The sequence below is a fragment of the Heterocephalus glaber genome, unplaced genomic scaffold (assembly GCF_053883595.1).
Source record: "Heterocephalus glaber isolate CG9 unplaced genomic scaffold, H.glaber_assembly_v1.0 deba00000122, whole genome shotgun sequence".
Classification (NCBI taxonomy): Eukaryota; Metazoa; Chordata; class Mammalia; order Rodentia; family Bathyergidae; genus Heterocephalus; species Heterocephalus glaber.
In genome coordinates, this window is record NW_028258138.1 from 6699261 (window position 1) to 6717252 (window position 17992).

The 17992-nt window shown below is 46.0% G+C and overlaps 1 long non-coding RNA gene across 1 annotated transcript; it reads left to right on the plus strand.

Annotated features, from left to right (window-relative positions):
• The first annotated feature begins 1001 nt into the window (after positions 1–1001).
• Positions 1002–11178, plus strand: LOC110348657 (uncharacterized). Its single transcript, XR_002394087.2, has 3 exons — positions 1002–1586; positions 8112–9811; positions 10659–11178. It is a non-coding gene; the product is annotated as an uncharacterized LOC110348657 (long non-coding RNA).
• Positions 11179–17992: the final 6814 nt, after the last annotated feature.

A 17992-nucleotide genomic window follows, 5' to 3' on the forward strand; every position in this document is an offset into this window, starting at 1 on the left:
GATGGATATTCCTCTGTCCTTTTTCATCCTTGATAATAATACTTTTCTCTGAGGTCTACTTCCTCTGATGTTACTATGCCCAGTCCTACTTTATTTTGATTATTGTTTGCATGGTACATTTTACCTTCACCTGTCTTTACTGTCACCTGAGTTCCTTGTAGATTGCACATGGTTTTGTCTTTCTTTTACTCCTACAAGCTTTGTTTCTAATAATAGTGTAAATGCTTATGTGTTAAGTAATCACCAATATGTTTGACTTTAAATCTATCATCTTGTTGACTTTTTCTATTTGTTCCAACCCTCATTTATTTCTTTTCCTCAATTCCAACTTTGTTTTAGATTATATGCAAATTTTACTATCCTATTTATGTACACTATTGAATGATAAGCTATCCCCTTTTGTTTTATTATTTTTAAAGAGTTATTCTAATATTTACAACATACATTTTTAACTGAATAGAAATAATAGTATGTCACCCCTTCCTGTGTAAGGGATAGCCCTTAGAACATGACACTGCTATTTTTGCTGGCTATCTGTTGTGCTATCACTGTCATACATTTTACTTATAAATGTAACACTGGGCATCATGCCCTTCTTCTTTGTGATTTGCTTCTAATGGTTGATATTTCTCCAAGTTCTTGGGCAGTTTTTTGGTGTGTCTTGCAATCCTTGGCAGGATACTACAAATGGTGCGTCCCTAGGTCTGGTCTATGCTGGTTTCCGCCACACAGTGGAGAGCCCATTTGGAAGACATTGCCTCCAGACCTGTGTGGGTTGTTTCTAAGCTTTGCTGGGCTGAGCCCAGGACTGAGGGCTCTGGGTATTCAGTGGCTGCTCTGAATTGCTCTTGAGGATCCGCATTTCAACTTCTGAGCATTCAAACCTCCCCTCATGGGACCTGGTCCTCAGTCACCCTACAGCTCTGTGGTCCTTCTTTGCCCATCTTTAAAACTGAGATTCAGCCTACATGGGAGCAAAGAAGCAGAGATCTATGCAGATGTCTACAGCCATTTTTCTGAGCAGCTGCTCCCTCTTCAGAGCTTGGCCCCATGACTTGCAGAGTCAGCCTCCCTGAACTCAGCTCTTTTCTTTCAACTCTTGGAGACCACTGGGCTCTGTTTGGGATGCCACTTCTGCGCCGATGGCCTGGAAAATGCCTCTAGCTAGAAAGTCAGGGCTACCACAGCCTTCCTGTCTCCTCTTCGTCTTTCACTGGTGTTCACACTGCTATGGCTCTGCTGTGGTTGTCCCCCAAACATTCACATGTTGGAAATGCAGGCCCTGGTGTGCTGGTGTGAGAGGCGGGAAGACCTGTAAGAGGTTAGCTTAGGTTGTCAGGAGATGAGGGCACTGCCCGCAGAAGAGATTCATGTCGATCCCTGGGATCCCTGGGCAGCTCCCTTTAGAGTCAGTTGCTGTAGACTGAGCCTGACTCCTCTCCTCGCTCTGGCTTCCTGTCTCACTGAGTCATCTCTGCCTCTTGCACCCTTTCTCGACAGATGTGATGAGGTGACCTAGCTGGGGCAGCTCACTGGAGGACAAATCACCGTGGCTACTGGATCTTGGACTTTCAGCCTTTCAAACTGTGAGTTACAAGAACCTCTTGCCTTTACATGTTATCCAGTCTCAGGTATTTCATTACAGCAACAGAAAATTGACTGGCACAGTAGTAATGCTCTATCTATTGACCAATGTCTGAAAACAGTTGCCTGCTCTATTTTTGTCCAATTTTCAAGTAGTTTACAGGGAGATGGGATGTCTGGGTTTTGTTATTCCCTCAAGGCCAGAGATGAAATGCAAATTACTTTTTAACTTTCTTTGTTTCAATAATTATTCCTCCCTTGTCACTTGTTATATTTGTAGAACCTCCTTTTTTTCTTACTGGGTTTGTCTGCTTTGTTGTATTTTTTTCAGTGAACTAGATTTGAATTTGTTTTTATATACTGTTTTAAAGCGTTTTTACTGTTTTTAAAATCTCTAACTCAGTAATTGTTGCTTTTATCTGTACTGTCTCCTTTCTTCTGCTTTTAGTTTGCTTTTTATAAAAGAACTGTTTAATGTGGAACTTCAATGTTTTTCTGTCCTATTTTGCAATTTTGAGAAATTTTAATGAAGCTAGGACTCTACTTTCTACAATATCATGAATAAATCTATGCCAAGTGAGCAGTGCTTTGGGTGAGATTCAAATAATCTCATGTATTGCTTTTTTACTTTATTCACACACCTCAAAATTTACCTTTTTGTAAAATACAATTCAGTGGAGTTTTTGTGTGCTCAGGCTTGGGCAGCCTCACCTCTCTTTCACTTTAAAACATTTTTGTCCCCCTAAAGAAAAACTATCCCCATTGTCGCTGTCTCTCCATCTCTCTCCTAAGTCCCCCAATTAGTCTGTTTCCTGGCTCAGTGGACTGCCCAGTGAGGGCCATGTGATATGAATGGAATCTGACAATTCGAGATGTTGTGACTGATTCCTTTCACTTAATATCCTTAGAACCCCCATATCCGGCAGGTATCAGTACTTAACTTCTTTTTATAATGATTGGAATATCACATTTTGTTCATCACATTCATCCTCTGATTCATATTTGGGCTTTTCCATTCTTTGGCTCTTATGCATAATTCTGCTATGAACATTTGTATACAAATCTTTCTGCGTTAGTAAGTCCCCAACTTAGGAACATTTGAGTTGCAAATTTTCACAGATAAGAACAGACCTCGCATTGCGTAGATGAGAACAAATCGTGGAAGTAGCTCCGTGTCTGGCGGACATTGTCACCCCTGGGCCACTGTGTGCTCACTGCACAGTGCGATAGCACACAGTGCACAGCATCACTCAGAGCCCGGATGTCCGGAAGCAAGAGGCAGAGCAGTGGTGACCTGGGGGGGGGAGTGCTGGGAAGCGCAGAGCAGTAAGCATTGTGTATCTGTGTCAAAGGTGTGTGGGACTCACTTTGTCAGACTTACAAACAAATCCACTTACAAGTTCTCCTGGAGCAGAGCTCTTTTGTGAGTCCGAGACTTATTGTACTTAGGCGTTCAAAACTCAGGAGTAGAATTCCTGCACCATATGGTAACTTTCTATTTAATTTTTTGCAGAATTGCCAAACTGTTTGCCAAGGTATTATTTCAAATTTCCATCAATTATGAGTGTGGACTCAAATTCTCTATATCATCACAGACATTTAGTATTCTCTCTCTCAACGTTAGCTGTCCTAGTGGATATGAAGTGTCTCATGTTGTGGTTTTGATTCGTGTGTCTTAAAAAACTAATAACCAAGCCTCTTTCTGCTTGCTTAGTAGCCCTTTGTTTATCTTATGTCTGTAGCCCTTACATTTAGGCCTGAGGTGGTTTTGAGTTAGTGTTTATATATGTTGTGAGGTAGTGCCAACTTGGCTCTCTTACCTGTAGATATCCAGTTATTCCAGCATTATTTGTTGAAAAATCATGCACCGTTTTTGTCAAGGAAAGAAAAACTAGCCTCCTACCTAAACAAGTGACCTTGCAGTTTCACAAAGCCAGAGGATGTGACTTCCAGAATTTGTGCAGGTAATTTCTTCCCAATGGCCTTAACCTGGCCACCTGGGGTTTGCCCAAGGCTGGTCCTACACAGAGCCTGCTCCCAGCTCATGCTCCTAGGATCCGTTTTGGTATAGAAACTGTGCAGCTGCCTCTCTGCCATGTTGATGGTCAAGTTTCTCCTTTTTCTCCCCGTAACTTTGTATTTTTGCTCAGACTTTGGCTCTCAGTGGGTGTGCTGAGGAGTGGTGTGGAGAGCCATGGCTCGCGACACATTTCATGTGAGAAAATAAACATCTGTGGGAGAAGAGATGAGCAGGAAGAACCTGGGAGTCGGTGCAAGAGGGACTTTAACTTTTTCATAGCCCTCCTCAGTTCAGGGACCCAGAAAATCAGTGTTTTGGTGGCAGACACCCCTGTGCCACAAGGCCACCACGTGAAGGCTTTCAGGCCTGGGCCATGGGTGACAGTGTTCCGTCCATCACTGGGCTTGTCCGGGCAGCAGCTTCTCACGGGCCTTTCCTCCTGCCCTTCAGTGAGATCCAGCACAGCAGTTGACAGGAAATGAAAACCCACCTAGCACAGCCAGGCTTGGGGTGCAGATTAGATTCTGCCCAGCAGATGCCCACATGGGACTAGCAGGGGTCAGCAGCGCAAGGCGGTGGCCGTGCTCAGTGAGCCTGGAGAGCTGGGAGAAAGAGGTGATCGTGCAGTTTCTAAAATCTGGGCCCTAGATTTTAGGTGATGAGCAGTAGGCGGTGGGAAGACTGGATGTGTGGTCGGGCACTTCCCTTGGCTGCTGTTGCTTCTCGTTGTGTAACCATCAGGCCTCATTCCTGGTGTCACTAAGGTCCTATAAGAGTCATCACACCATCTGATACTGCACCTGCGTGTACAGCGCACCTGCTGTCTGCCACACAGAGCCGTGGCCATAAAGCTCATTGCCAGTGAGATGCAGGGCTGATGACACATTTTTATATGGATTATCATCAAGTCTGGGTAAACATTTCTTCCTAGAAAAGTAAATCAAAGAAGAAAATGCCAATATGCTACCAATTAAAATTTAAAAATAGGAAAAAAGTTGGAACAACAATCCTGGTGACTCAGAGGAGGGTGAGAAGACTTCAGAAATAAATATTTTTGGAAACTGAAAATGATTTAGTAGAAAAAGCAGAACTAACTAGGTGTAGCGGTACATGCTTATAAACCCCCTGTCTGAGAGGCTGAGGCAGGAGCAGGAGGATCATAAGTTGATGTTTAGCCTGGGCAGTTTAGCAGCTTAGCAAGACCTTGTCTCAAAAAATAATATAATGAAAAAAATTTTTAAATACTGAGGATGTGGCTCAGTGCAAAGGCCCTGGGTTTAATCCCCAGTGTTGGAAGAAGGAAAGAAGGGAGGGAGGGAGAGAAAGAAGGGGGAGGAAGGAAGGAAAAAAAGGGAAGGGAAGGGAAGGGAAGGGAGAGAAAGAAAAGAACCAGAAATAAATTGCTTGGAAGCAGCCTGCCATCCCTAATAGAATACATGAAGGCCAAAGACTGTAGTCCATAAAGCAAGACCAGAAAGCCTAAATCAAAGCCAGGCTGTATTGAAAGAGCAGGCTGATAAGCATTAAGAACAGAAGGTTGAGAGGTAGCACACTGGATGAGGAGCGAGTCCCCCACTCACGCATGAGTCTGGCCCAGTGAGTGGGGCAAGAGCGATCGCAGTGGATGAGCAGGGATTATAGTTTGCAGACTGGCTGGAAGCTCACTCCGTGGGTCTGAGGACAGCGTGCTGTCCTAGGCAGTTCAGTAGGTGGAGGCATCTCCCACGAGCACCCTCAGGAGGTCATGGCTGCTCTCAGCTTCCACGAGAATCCTGCAAGTGGCTGCTGCTGGGAAGGCTGTGGCCAGGGAGGAAGCTCAGGGTGAACGGGCCACTCTAACTCCCAAGTCTGCTGCTTCCCAACCCCTTGGTTGCCAACAGAGCTGAAGATAAGAGGAGCTCTGGGCTGTTAGCAGATTGCAGCTCAAGACTGAAACTCACAGCAAAGATCCATCTCAGCCTCCACTGCTTACGCCACCGAATGGCAAGGATCAACCATGAAATGAACTCCAGTGGGCTCTTACAGAGAACACAGAGATAAAGGAATGGGAAAGTCACATCCAAAATTTAAACACACGTTTTCGGTAAGATAAGCCAAGACCACAAGACGAGGAGATGAACAGGTTTGTTGAGGTGCTACAGGATTTTAAGGAAACTAAAATTCAGTAAGGTAAACATGGTTCAGAGGAAGTGGAAAGCCCAGTGTCAGATCTGATATAGAGTAGTTTTTGGTTCTTTAAAAAGTATAATAGGTAAACTCTATGCAAATATAATCAAGAAGATAGGACAAAACGAATCTAGAAATAAGAGAGAAATGAAACAGATTGGCTTCTGGTAAATCTAATCGAGAAACAGGAGCAAATAAGAAATTAGAAACCGGAAATTTCAGAGCAAAAAAGAGGTGGAGGGGGAAAGAGAATGGAAATGGAAGAGAGATATCAATGTATGGACTCAAACATCACATAAGGGTAGAAGAATTAGGGAAATGGGAACACTGAATGGCTATTTAGTGATGTCAGTCATTATTGTGACTGCTTTAGGTAGATAGGCCCATTTCCATTACTTCCCTGAGCCCCTGTATTTTAGGGATATAAGCTGAAATATTATAGATGAAATTATGGTGATGTAATTTGTTCAAAATAATAGGATCGGGGTGGCAGTGAGAAAGAAATGAATGAGATTAAAGTTATCCATGAACTAATCGACGCTAAAGCTAAGTGGGAGAATAGCACACTTTACTATTCTAATTCTGTCTGATTAAAAGTTTTGAAAATTAAACTGAGGTGTGAACAAAAGCGACAGGAGATTATGATATCTTACTCTGTAAAATATAATTAAAGATCTTTAAATAAAGGATGTTTTGCTGGGCATATTACCAAAATCAATTTGGGAAGAAATTTTAAGCACGAATATATTACTAACCATGGAAGAAATGTAAAGTACAATTCACATATCTCAGAAGCTTCTTTCAAATGTTTAAGGAATTAGGTTATATGAATTATTCCACAGTGGAGGAAAATGTAGAAAGCTACGCGATGTAGCTAGCTTAGCCATGATTCTAGTTCCTAATATAGGTAACTCACAAAAATGAAAACTATGAACCAGTCTTGCTTAAAAGCAATTTAAAAATATGAAATAAAATCGCTGAAATTAAGTAGTATCTTAAAAGAATTTTCTACCATCACTAAGGAAATTTTATCTTGAGACTGAAAAAGTACTCAATATTGGGAAATCTAGCATTACAGTAATTTATGCCAGCAGTTCCCACTTTTAATAGCGGCTTATGGGGCATTGAATATCACCTAAAACACATTCCTACATTTTAAAAAGTCTTCAGGGAAAAGTAGAGCTAAAGAGTGGTTCTTTCACATCCTAATTACACAAATGACTGGCCTCTTACTTCATGGAGAAAAACTGAAAGGATTTCTATTAAAATCAGAAACCAGGCAGGTGTGTCTGCTCTAAGCAGGCCTGAGTCATCTAATGAGCTCTGAAATAGAAATGTGAACTCCAATTACTGGAAAGGAGAAGGCAAAAAGTTTGTTATATACTGACGATATCATTAGATAACCTGAACACCCAAGAGGATCAACTTAAAATACTTAGAAGTTTTTTTAAAAAGGCTTAGTAAAGGGGCCAGATTAAAAAAAAATACCGCATGCGCAACAGGCAGTAGCTTTTTCATACACCAGAATGAAGCAAAGAGAAAATATACTCTTATTGAAAAAGATTTCAATATTATTAGGAGCGTGAACAAAACAGAACTTCCTGAGACACAACACAGACACAAAGGATGACAGTATTTAGTGAACTTCAGTGCACCGTTAAACACCTCTAATGTCGTGTGAAGCTGTTCTAGAAAAAATAAAACAGGACACACAGCACCTAGAATCTGTAAGAATATATTCATTATGCTTCTTTTTGGAGATGATATAGAATCCCAGAAAAATGAAAATTAAAAAGGTGGTAAGTAAACCTAAGAGATTTAAATAGTATTTATTTTTAGGAGATTGATTTCCAGATAATTTTTTATTTTCTTTGTGCCTTTATGTTATATTGTGTGTAATAAGCAAGTATGGCCTTTTGAATAAGAAAAAGGTTGTCATTTATTGAGTTGGCTTACGTTTAAAAGCAGTCAACTAGAAAATAATAAATACATACCCTTGCAAAGATCCCAGATTGTGGTTCTCTCGATCAATCCAAGGATGAGAGTTTTTCCAAAACAGGGCAACACCCAGGAGCAGAGTGGGAGACAAAGCTCAAAGCAGCAGCAGAAGGAGGGAATGTCCTGCTGGCCCTCTGTGAACTAATTTAAGAAAGTGCGGATGACATCACTGCAGATGTTCTTTCAAAGCAGAACATAAATTTATAATGCTTCTGGCTGACAACATTGGAAGAAGACAAGGTTTTTAAAAGCCTCTGATATTCTTTTTGTGGAATATCTTGAAGAATATCACCATCTTTATCTTCAAATACAAGTGTTTATATTTCTTCCTTCTTCCCCTTAGGCTTTGGTTCTTCCCTGAGAGATGTCTCATAAACTTCAGAAGAGGAGAAAACCATGAAGTGATGATAGCACTGAATGTTCTACTTTTTACGACTGTAAATATTTTACTTTTTAGAAGAGACCACCTATTATGAAAACTTCAGATCTCTCTAAGTCTTCCAGAAATGAACTGCAGAGTTTGTGATCACTTCTAAACCCAAATACCAGATAAACTCTGCCAGATTGGCTTTAAACCTTTGGAAACCAATACTCTGTATGCCTACGAAAGGGTAACATGTGGGAACGAGGGATATCAAATCCAAAAAACAAAAGTAAGAGTTGCTGCCAATCAAAAAACTAAACACCTAAAACCAACAGAATCATTTTAATAAGTCAACAGGTTGTGTCACTGTACAGGCAGAGCAAGAACTTTATACTAAAAATTTGAGATATTTATTCAGTACCTGCTGTTAATGAAGAATAGTGGTAGGTACTGTAGAGGGAATTGATTCCATATGTCAAGAAATTTCAAAGGTAACTAGGGGAAAAGATGAGTACAAAAATAAATAGTAGAACTCTTACAAATTAACATGTAAACCAAATGACCTAATTTTAAACATGGAGAAAAGACTTGAACAAACACTTCCCAAAGAAGTACATGAATGGCCAATAAGCACATTCGAAATCGTTCCACATTATTAATCATTGGAGAGATGGAAGTTAAAACTACAGCAAGATGCTATTTCACACCCACAAGAACAGTTGAATTTTAGAATTTTTTTTCAAGTCATGATAGAAAGAGCAGACAGGTGACATTGTATGTGGGTTTGCATTATGAGAACTGTAAAAACCTACAGATTGTTAATATCACCCTAGAACACAACTGTATCCATGAAATGCTCATTTATGTCATGAGAGAAGGCAGGGGGTGGGGGAACAGAGTGACAAAGTCACAATGGCTTTGTGGAGGCAGGAGCCTGCCCACAGGGACCATCTCTACAGTGCCTGAGGCTCAAACTGCAGCCCCAGAAAATCACAATTCACCACACATCGCAAACCTCTATGTGCTGGGTTACAAATGAAAGGAGTGGATTTTAGATCCCACATGTGATTGCTATGGAAATAGAATACTAGACACATCAGAAAGAAGTCATAGAGAATGCTTTAAGTGACACTGACAATGGCAGGGAAATCTCAGCTCTGGGGGAGTGAAGCCACATTAACTAAAACATTCACCCACCATAGAGTCACTGTCCTTTGAAGAACATGGCCGCATCCTAGGGTGGTGACATTTAAATTGGTGTTATGATCTGAAAGCAACATGGGGAAAGCTCTACTGAGATACTGAGGTGCTACATGAAGAAATAACTTTAAGAGCCTTTAAAAAAAATTCTACCATGTAAAATTAATACCGAGGTACCTCTATAAAGTAAAAATAGAGATACCATTTGATCCAGAGGTACCACTCCTCAGTATATTCCCAAGAGAGTTAAAGATGATATGCTGTAGTGATACTGTGTACATGTTTGCCTTGGCATGATTCACCCTAGCTACACTGTGGAAATGATCTAGATGCCAGTCAACGGATGAATGGATAAAGAAAATACAACACATACACCCATGGAGTACTATTCAGCCATTAAGAATGAAATCATACCATTTGTAGAAAATGGGTGAAACTGGAGTCTATCATGTTAAATGAAATAAGCCAGGCTCAAAAAAGTTAAGTATCACAAGTTTTCTCTTATGTAAGAAATCTGGAAGCCGGGCATGGTGGCTCATGCCTGTAATCTCAGCACTTGGGAAGCCGAGGCAGGAGAAGCATTACAAGTTTAAGGCCAGTCTAGGTTACAGAGTGAGTTCAAGGCCAGCCTGAACTATGGAGCAAGGCTGTGTATCAAAAATTCCCCTCCCAAAAAAAGAAATCTAAGAAAAGGGGGTAGGAGGAGAAATGGCAGGATGCGGAAGAGGGTCAGGGGAAGGGAAAAGGAAAAAGAAAGAGGTAATAGGAGTGAAACTAACCAAGTGTGCTTGTGCATGCAGCAAGATGCTAAAACAAAAGCCATGTTCTGTATTACTAATGTGCACCAATAAAAAGCATTCTACCACACCATCTGATGTAGCTCCGCTTGGGATGCCTTAGAGAACAGAAATGTTAGAAATAGAGAATTGCCATAGAAGGGAGTCTGCACATTACTAAGGCCTGAAGTTTGTGTTCTCCAAAATTCATAGGCTGGAATTTAATTCTCAGTGGGACCTTTGGGAGATGAAGCTGTCATGAGGCTGGGCCCCTGCCAATGGGATTAGTGCCCTTATGAAAGGGGCTCGAGGGGCCAGGTGAAGACCTGTGAGAAGGTGCCATCACTGAGCACACAGTGTGCTGCTGTCTTGACTTTGGACTTGCCAGCCTCCAGCACTGTCAGCAGTTACTGTTTTTTAGTTCAGAAATTACCCAGTCTAAGGTGATTTGTTATAGCAGTCCAGTGAACAAAGACACAGGTATGAGAGAACAATATCAGTTCATTTTAATGTTCACACTTTGGTCTTCAACCTTTTCTTCACATGCCAGGGGCAAGATGTGTGCTCACCCACCAGTGCTGAGACCTCAGGCCGGGAGTGGCATCCAATTGGGAACTGTGTGAAGATGGTCGGCTCGGGGAGGAAAGGGGTGGACAGTGACAGACGGATCCCTCCTACCATGAAATCACTGCCTCGATCTGATATTATGTTACTCAGGAGCTAGTGTCTCTTGTGTGTTTTTTCTTGGGCCAAGGGCTCCCCTTAATTCTTCTGCTCCCCATGAGACCTGGCCTGGTCTGGTCCCTTCCTTCTGCCCCTGGCTTCTGTTTCTGTCTCTCCTTTGAGACTACAGTCAGGAAATAGGACTTCCAGATCTGCTTCAGAAAGTGGCAGAAATGTTAGGATAAGTGTATTTAAAGACAGGGGGAGTCTTCTGAGGGGGATTAATGGCAATGTGTCCTTTGCTGTAACAAATTTTTGAAAATTTAAACATTCACGATCTACTTGGATCACACTTGCATAAGTGTAGGACAGAACTCAATGTACTTCTGGCCCTGGAGCACAGCTTTGGGGGTTGCTCAGGACAGAAGGTCTTGCTGGAGCATATGCCAACTTGTTGCCCAGCAGCCTCAGGCATCCTGGGATCTTCACTGTGCCAGTCCCATTAGCATGGGCCCTTGTTGTCTGTTGGTCCCTGCTTCTCCCCAGGTGACTCCTTTTCTCTTCATGGTACCACTTGACTAACACCATCCATGCCTCCATTCTTGCCAGTTACTGTGGTCTCTGCTTAGGGATTTTCACCCATGATACCTCATGAGTCCTAACTAAGCCCGCAAAATGGCTGCCCTGGGTTTGGGCAGCACCTCCAACCAAATGTAATCTTGCCAAGGATGGGAATTGTGGTAGGGGATGTTGTGATGGTGAACTCTATGAGTCACCTTGAATGGGCTTTGCGGTGTCCAGCCATTTGGTCCGAGTGAAGCATCTGTTGAAGTGTTTTAGGGTGAATTTAACACTGGAATCACTAGACCAAGGAAAATGACAACCTTCCTTGACATGGGGGGCTGCATCCCAATAGTCGGAGGTCTAAGTAGGACAAAAAGGCCGAGTGACAGAGAACTCTTCTGCTTGCCCACTTAATCTGGAACATGTGTATTCTTCAGCCTTTAGATTCAAGCTAGAGCACTGGCTCTCCTTGGTTCTCCATTTTGGCAACCACAGATCTGGGTACTTCTCAGAGGCCAATTCCAACATGGTCATCCTGGAACAAGAGCAGCTCAGCTGCAAGGCAGATGGGGCACTCATGGCAGGTGTTTGAATCATGTCTTCAGCCTGGCCATGGTCTACATGGTCATATGAGGCTGAGAGAGAACCCACAGAGCTTGAATTTGACCACAGCTTGGTCAGCTCCTCTGGCGTTCCCTCGGGACCCCTGGCACCTCAGTAAGCTTAGTACTTCATCCAAACACCCTGGGCCTCAGGGTCTTGGTCTTTGGTCCCCACTTGGAACACATTGCCCCTCTTCCTACCTCCCTACTGTCCCACTCCAGCCTTTGTTGTGGGGAGAGTGTTGACAGCTTCGCATGGAAGAGTGGTTTGCTGTAACTCCCAGCCCTGTGACTCAGCCCCAGGACAGCCCAGACTCCCAGTATGGATTTTGATAAGCACCAAGACAAGGATGGGAAGGGCCCAGAGACCTAACAGGAAACCCAAGGGTGGGCATGGCGAGGGTACATGTAGTGACTACCTTCAGGGAAAGGGAAAGAAAGGTTCTCCAGCCTGCAGGAAGCCCAGGAAGTTCTGCCATATGTAGCCATGCCCACAGATACTCTTCTTGGGGGACACCACAGGGACTCAGAGAACAACCTCATGGCTTTCACCACCCTGCATTTTCCACTCTGTAGTTGGAGGGGAAGAAAGCAACTTGGGGTCACCAGGGTCCCTGGATGCTTGTTTTCAGCAAACATTTGCTGATTGCCCACTATGGACCCAGCTCTGTGTTAACAGTAGGCCTGATCCACTAGTGTTTTCATTTCAGCTTCTCTGCTCTGGGCTTTACTTGCTAGAAGCTACAAGGAATTTAGTGCTTGTGAGGGACAGGCCTGTACATGTCCAGAGCTGGCCATGTCCCTGATTCACTTCTTCTCCTTCCAAGAGTAAAAATAGGGGTTGATCCATTCAAATGCTCCTGGGATATGAAAAGACTCCTGAGCCAAAACAAGACCTGAGATAAGCTGCTTACATGTGAGGGAGGAGCTGAGGAGGTGCCAAGCTGCCCACGGCAGGCAACTGTCTGGGAAGGGCTCTCTGTGGCCTGATGAGACTTGTCCTGGCCGCCCCTCCCCTGCCGAGGTCCTGTTATCTACGTGCACCCAGGGAGCACCCCACCAAGCCCTCTGTACCCCCAGCATCTCTACCACTCACAGGGCCACTGCCCCTTCCTTTTCTGCCTGGCCATTTCCGGTTACAGGTCAGTTTTAGCATTACTTTAAAATACTCAGTTTCTCTATCACAGTTACTTTTATTTTTATTTTAAAAAATTTTTGATTAGTATGTGTTTGTGGTACATAATGAATATGTTCACCCTAGGGAACTCAGCTTATACATACACCATCTCGACCCTGCTGACTCCCCTCCCTCCTGTCTTCCCCATCCCCACATCCCCTCCCCATCTCCGCAGAGTTTATACCCTGTTCATTCTTTTCCGTCTTCCCTGTCCTCTCATGGGAATGGAATCAGACAATTCCCCAGCATGGACATGGCGTTTTGGTCTCCTCCAGGGCTCCCACAGAGTGGCCCATCTGGCACTAGTCCCTCTGCTTCAGAGAGAACAACACACAGCTAGTGCTTGTTGAATGAAATATTAGAGGTACTGATATTTGGGGTTGAGGTGAATCCATAGAGGGAGGGCATCTCAGGGGAGTTTTGGGGTGAGTGGAGGAACTATCTTCCCCTACACATACCCTCCCCTTTCTTACCATCTAAACATCTGGAGCCACCCCTGGACAGAGGAAGAAGATTACCTCAGAGAATGGAAACAGAGTCCCCTGTCGGTTCATTTTTGTTGCTATCACAGAATACCAAAGACTGGGTAATAAAGGAGGGTAATAAAGCCAGGAAGTCCAAGGTCAAGCAATCTAGATCTGGCCAGGGCCTTCTTGCTGTGTCTTTCCTAGGCAGAAGGTAGAGGGCAAGAGCGTGCAGGAGAAGGAAGGCAAACTCGCTATTATAATAAGCCCATCACAGTAAGTGACCCATTAATTCATCCACTTTCCAATACTGCCCTGGGGACCGGGCATTCCCCATAAACCAATTTCACTGTAAATATGGTTTCTGGTCTCACCATTTCCCCTTCCTGACAGTGATTTGCTTTGGAAGTTCAATGACTTCAGAATGCATTTATGTTCTGCAGGTGAGGGTGTCAGTAAATTGGTGTGTGTGGATCAATACTGCTGAGGCAGGAGTGTGTGGGCCACCTTCTGAGCACACCTGGCAGAACTGCCTGGAATCCTAGTGAAACAGAAATGGAGATTCTCTTAACTTCTGTCAGAAGGGAGAAGGAGGGTGTTACAGCTTGTATCTAGATGTCCTCCCAAACTCTTATGCAGTCATAGGTGGGGCATTTCAGAGGTGACTGGATCTAGGGTATGTGAATATGGATTAAGGGTGTGATATCAGGATTAAGGGTGTGTATAATGAAAGCCCCACCCTGGATGTGGGTGGCACCAATCAATAGGCTTGTAGCCTGGATGAGAAATAAAGGGACAGAAAGAAGTCAGGCTGCTGCTGCTTGCTGCTTGCTGCCTGCTGCCTGCCATGCCATGGTCTGTTTCTCCTCTGCAGTGCCTCCTCTGTCATGTTACCCTGCCTCAGAACCAGCTGATTATGGACTGAAACCTCTATAAACTGTGAGCTTAAATAAATGTTTCCTCCATTAACTTTGGGTGTCTGGTATTTGTCTCAGCAATGAAAAAGGGAACTAAGAGGGCCAGCAGCCTCCTGTTGTTACGCACTTGTCACTGGATATTTGAGAGAAGGTGCCAGAAGCCTGAAGCCCAGATCATGGTGCTGGTGACATACAGAGCCACTGCAAATGCTTATGGATACACCAGATGGAGAATAGGGCTTCTGTGGACTGAGCCCTGGAAGGCACCCACCACTCTGGTGAGAGGTCCCTGCGCTTTGTACCATGCAGACACTGCATGATCACAGGTCCCTAAAAGTCCCCACTTGCACCATGATAAAGTACGACTTGGCAGGGCTAGGCCTTTCCCAGGGAAGATTAAGGATGGCCCAGAGCCCATGTGTGACACTGCCAGGCCTCTAGGGACACAGTGAGCGATGCCGGTACTGTACTGTAGCAATCTGGAGGAGAGGAGAAGGGACTTGCCTGTGCCCTTGCCAGTGACCTGAGGCCATTCCTGCTCCTAGGCCAAGGTCCCCTGTCAGGAAGGACTCTGCTGCAAGGACCCCTCTAGCGTGTTCTGGATGGTGCTCCTCTGGGTCACCTGAGCTCTTGGGGTCAGGTGACTTACCCATCCACCTCCCTTTCCTGGTGCAGCCAGGGATGCGCTCCAGGCTGTGCATACTGAGGCTGCTACAGCATGTTCCCAGGTCTTCCTGGAAGTGCAGCTGTGGGAGAACACTGCAGCTGACAGCCAGCACACATCAGCAGCCTGCTCCGGGCTCTAGAGTCAGAGAGACAGGGCGGGGCCTCCCCAGCTGCCATCTTGTCATCCTGCCAACCTGGCAGTGCCCCACACCCTGATCCTGCCTTACTGGCTTCCAGAACTTCCACAGCTTCCTCGAGAGAAAAGAGACCCACACTGCACGCGAGGACCTGGGAGCTGTGCTCCCAGGCAGTAGCATTCCTTCCTGGGGCTGAGGTGCAAATGCAAACCATAATACAGATAAAAGTGCAGCAAAGTGAGACCAGAAGTTGAAACTGTGGGGGTGGCAGCTCGAGCATTACTGTGTTTCCCCATGACACGATTCTCCTGTCTACACCGGTCCCTTTTGGGGCCACCTTGCCAAAGCGTGAGGAATAAGAACAATTTGCCTCTAAAATCATAGTTCACCAATAAGCCATGAGAGGCCAAGTGATTGACTGCAAGAAACAAGGGGATCCTCCTCATCAGAAGGGGGGACTGTGCTCTAACTGTCCTCCACCAGAAATATCAGCGGAAAAGTCAGCGGTTACCCTACAGCCTGAAAGCCATGGTGACACTTTCATACAGGCTGAGAGGAAGCTCTTTCCACTGTCTGGAAGACCACCACTCTTCACCCCTGTGAAGGACAGGGCTGGTGGTCATGAGCTCGAGGGGGCCGTAAAGTGGATGTTGTCTAAGTTCTGGCTCAACCCCCAGAGAACAACAGAAGCAATGCTGACAACTATTTAGCCTCAACCTGCAAAAACGGTGCTCTAGGAAGCAGGGATTCAGGGATTCGGGGGATCTGTCACCAGAACCCGTGGGACAGACACGGGTGTACATGGGCTCATACTGCCGGACACTGTCCAGTGTGGCTTCACGAACCATCTCATCTCCTCTGAGAAGCCGGTGGACACACGCAGGAAGGGAGGCCGGGGAGGCCCAGACACGGAGGCTGCAGAGGGCTGAGCCAAGCTGGGAGCCAGGGTCCTCGCGGTTCAGAGCTTCTTTGGTGGCCACAGCCCCAGAGGTATCCCTGCCACGGCCACTGCATGTGAGGTCCTGGGACAGGGCCCCTGGGGCCTGTGTTCTCTGGAGCCGGTGATGGTGCATGAAGAAGGACATACGTGCCCAACATACAGAGTGGTGTGAACCAAATGTATGGTGAGTTCCTAAAGTTAAATTTATAGTAAAAGAGGCACTGCCACGAATCCCCTTCAAAATCCTCCCCTCACTACAAACACACTCCTCCCACCATCCTTGCCACTTTCTGAAGCAGCTCTGGAATCCTCTTTCCTGGGTGTCTCTATGAGGTGTGATCAAAAATATAGTGAATGTTGCTGCTGAGCGCCATCCAACCGAAAGGCAGCTTGTAGCAACATGCCGCTGTGTCCTCATCCACCTTTTCTCCAGGTCTGGCATCGTGTGACTTCCAGCTCTTCCCAAAGTCAAAATGACCATGAAAGGGGAACATTTTGAATTGACTCAGGATACAGAGGCAGCCACGACAGCACAGTTAAAGACACACCAAGGTCACTGAGAGAGTGCTGGGCAGACACATGTTCCCTTTACGGGCTGCGTGATGGCAGTCACCTCCCAGAAGAGCCCTGGCTTCCCTGAACCTTGCAGCTGGCAGCCCCAGTCAGGGTGTGTGGGGGGGGTGTGATTCCTCCTGCCCGCCTGCTCTTTTGTTTTCGAAGCTTAGGGCGCCTTGGGCACAAAGCACTTTGGAAGTGTGGCTCTGGCCTCCAAGTGGCTGAGCGCCAGCTCCCAGTACCTCTGTCCCCAAGGGCCAGGCAGCTCTGGGCTGAGTGGGTGCTGCAAGGCACCCTGCTATTGAAAAGCAGCCACTGTGTCTGGGGCCCACTCAGGGCTTTTGTTTGTGCACAGCGCAGAACCATTGACAGTCACCTGGCCCTGGCCCAGCCTGCAGTAGAGGACACTCGGCTTTTCCCCTTCATCCCTACGGAGCCTGCCTGCCCTGTTTGGCCAGTGGGCCCTGTAGGAAGTGGCTATAGGTGCTGAGGGCAGGTGCTCGGGCTTCGGCTCATCGACCACTCACCCTGAGGAGGCCCAGGGCCACCCGAGGGAGAAGCAGCCAGCTGTGCTCACCAGGCCTTCCCAGGCCCGGGACCCGGAAGCAGACACAGGTCCCTTCCCCGGGGCTTCACATTCTTCAGTGCAAAGAAGACCCCGGCCCCGGCCTCCCAACCCCAGCCCAGCCCAGCCCCGGGCCTGGCCAGCGTCACGGGCAGCTGGCTGGCATTTCGAGAAGAAGCCAGCTTTCTGAGTGACTTCCAATTGTGAATCACCAAGCCTGAGTCACTCGAGGGCTTGGGTGGATCTGCAGAGGGCGATTGCCTCAGACAGGGCTTCACCCAGGGGGTTCAGGTCCCAGCGCAGGGAGTACATTGTGCGCAGTGTGGGTGCTGAAGCTGACTGCACCAGGAAAAGCCAACTGGTGCCAGCATCCTCTCCCCGGGGCCGCTCCGCATCCACCTGAGTGCCGATCTTGTCCTCTCACCTGGGTCTTCCCCCCAACGGTGCCACACGGAGGCCCTCCATGCCCCTGCCACACGCGGCCACCACGGTTGCTGCCCAGGGACTCCAGCAACCCTCCGGGTCCCCATGTTCCCTCCCCTGCACGAACAGGGCTCTTTCTGTCCTCAGCAGACCCCAACCCCAGCGCTTCTTGATACCAGAAGGCTCTGGAGCATTTCCCACCTCCAACTTC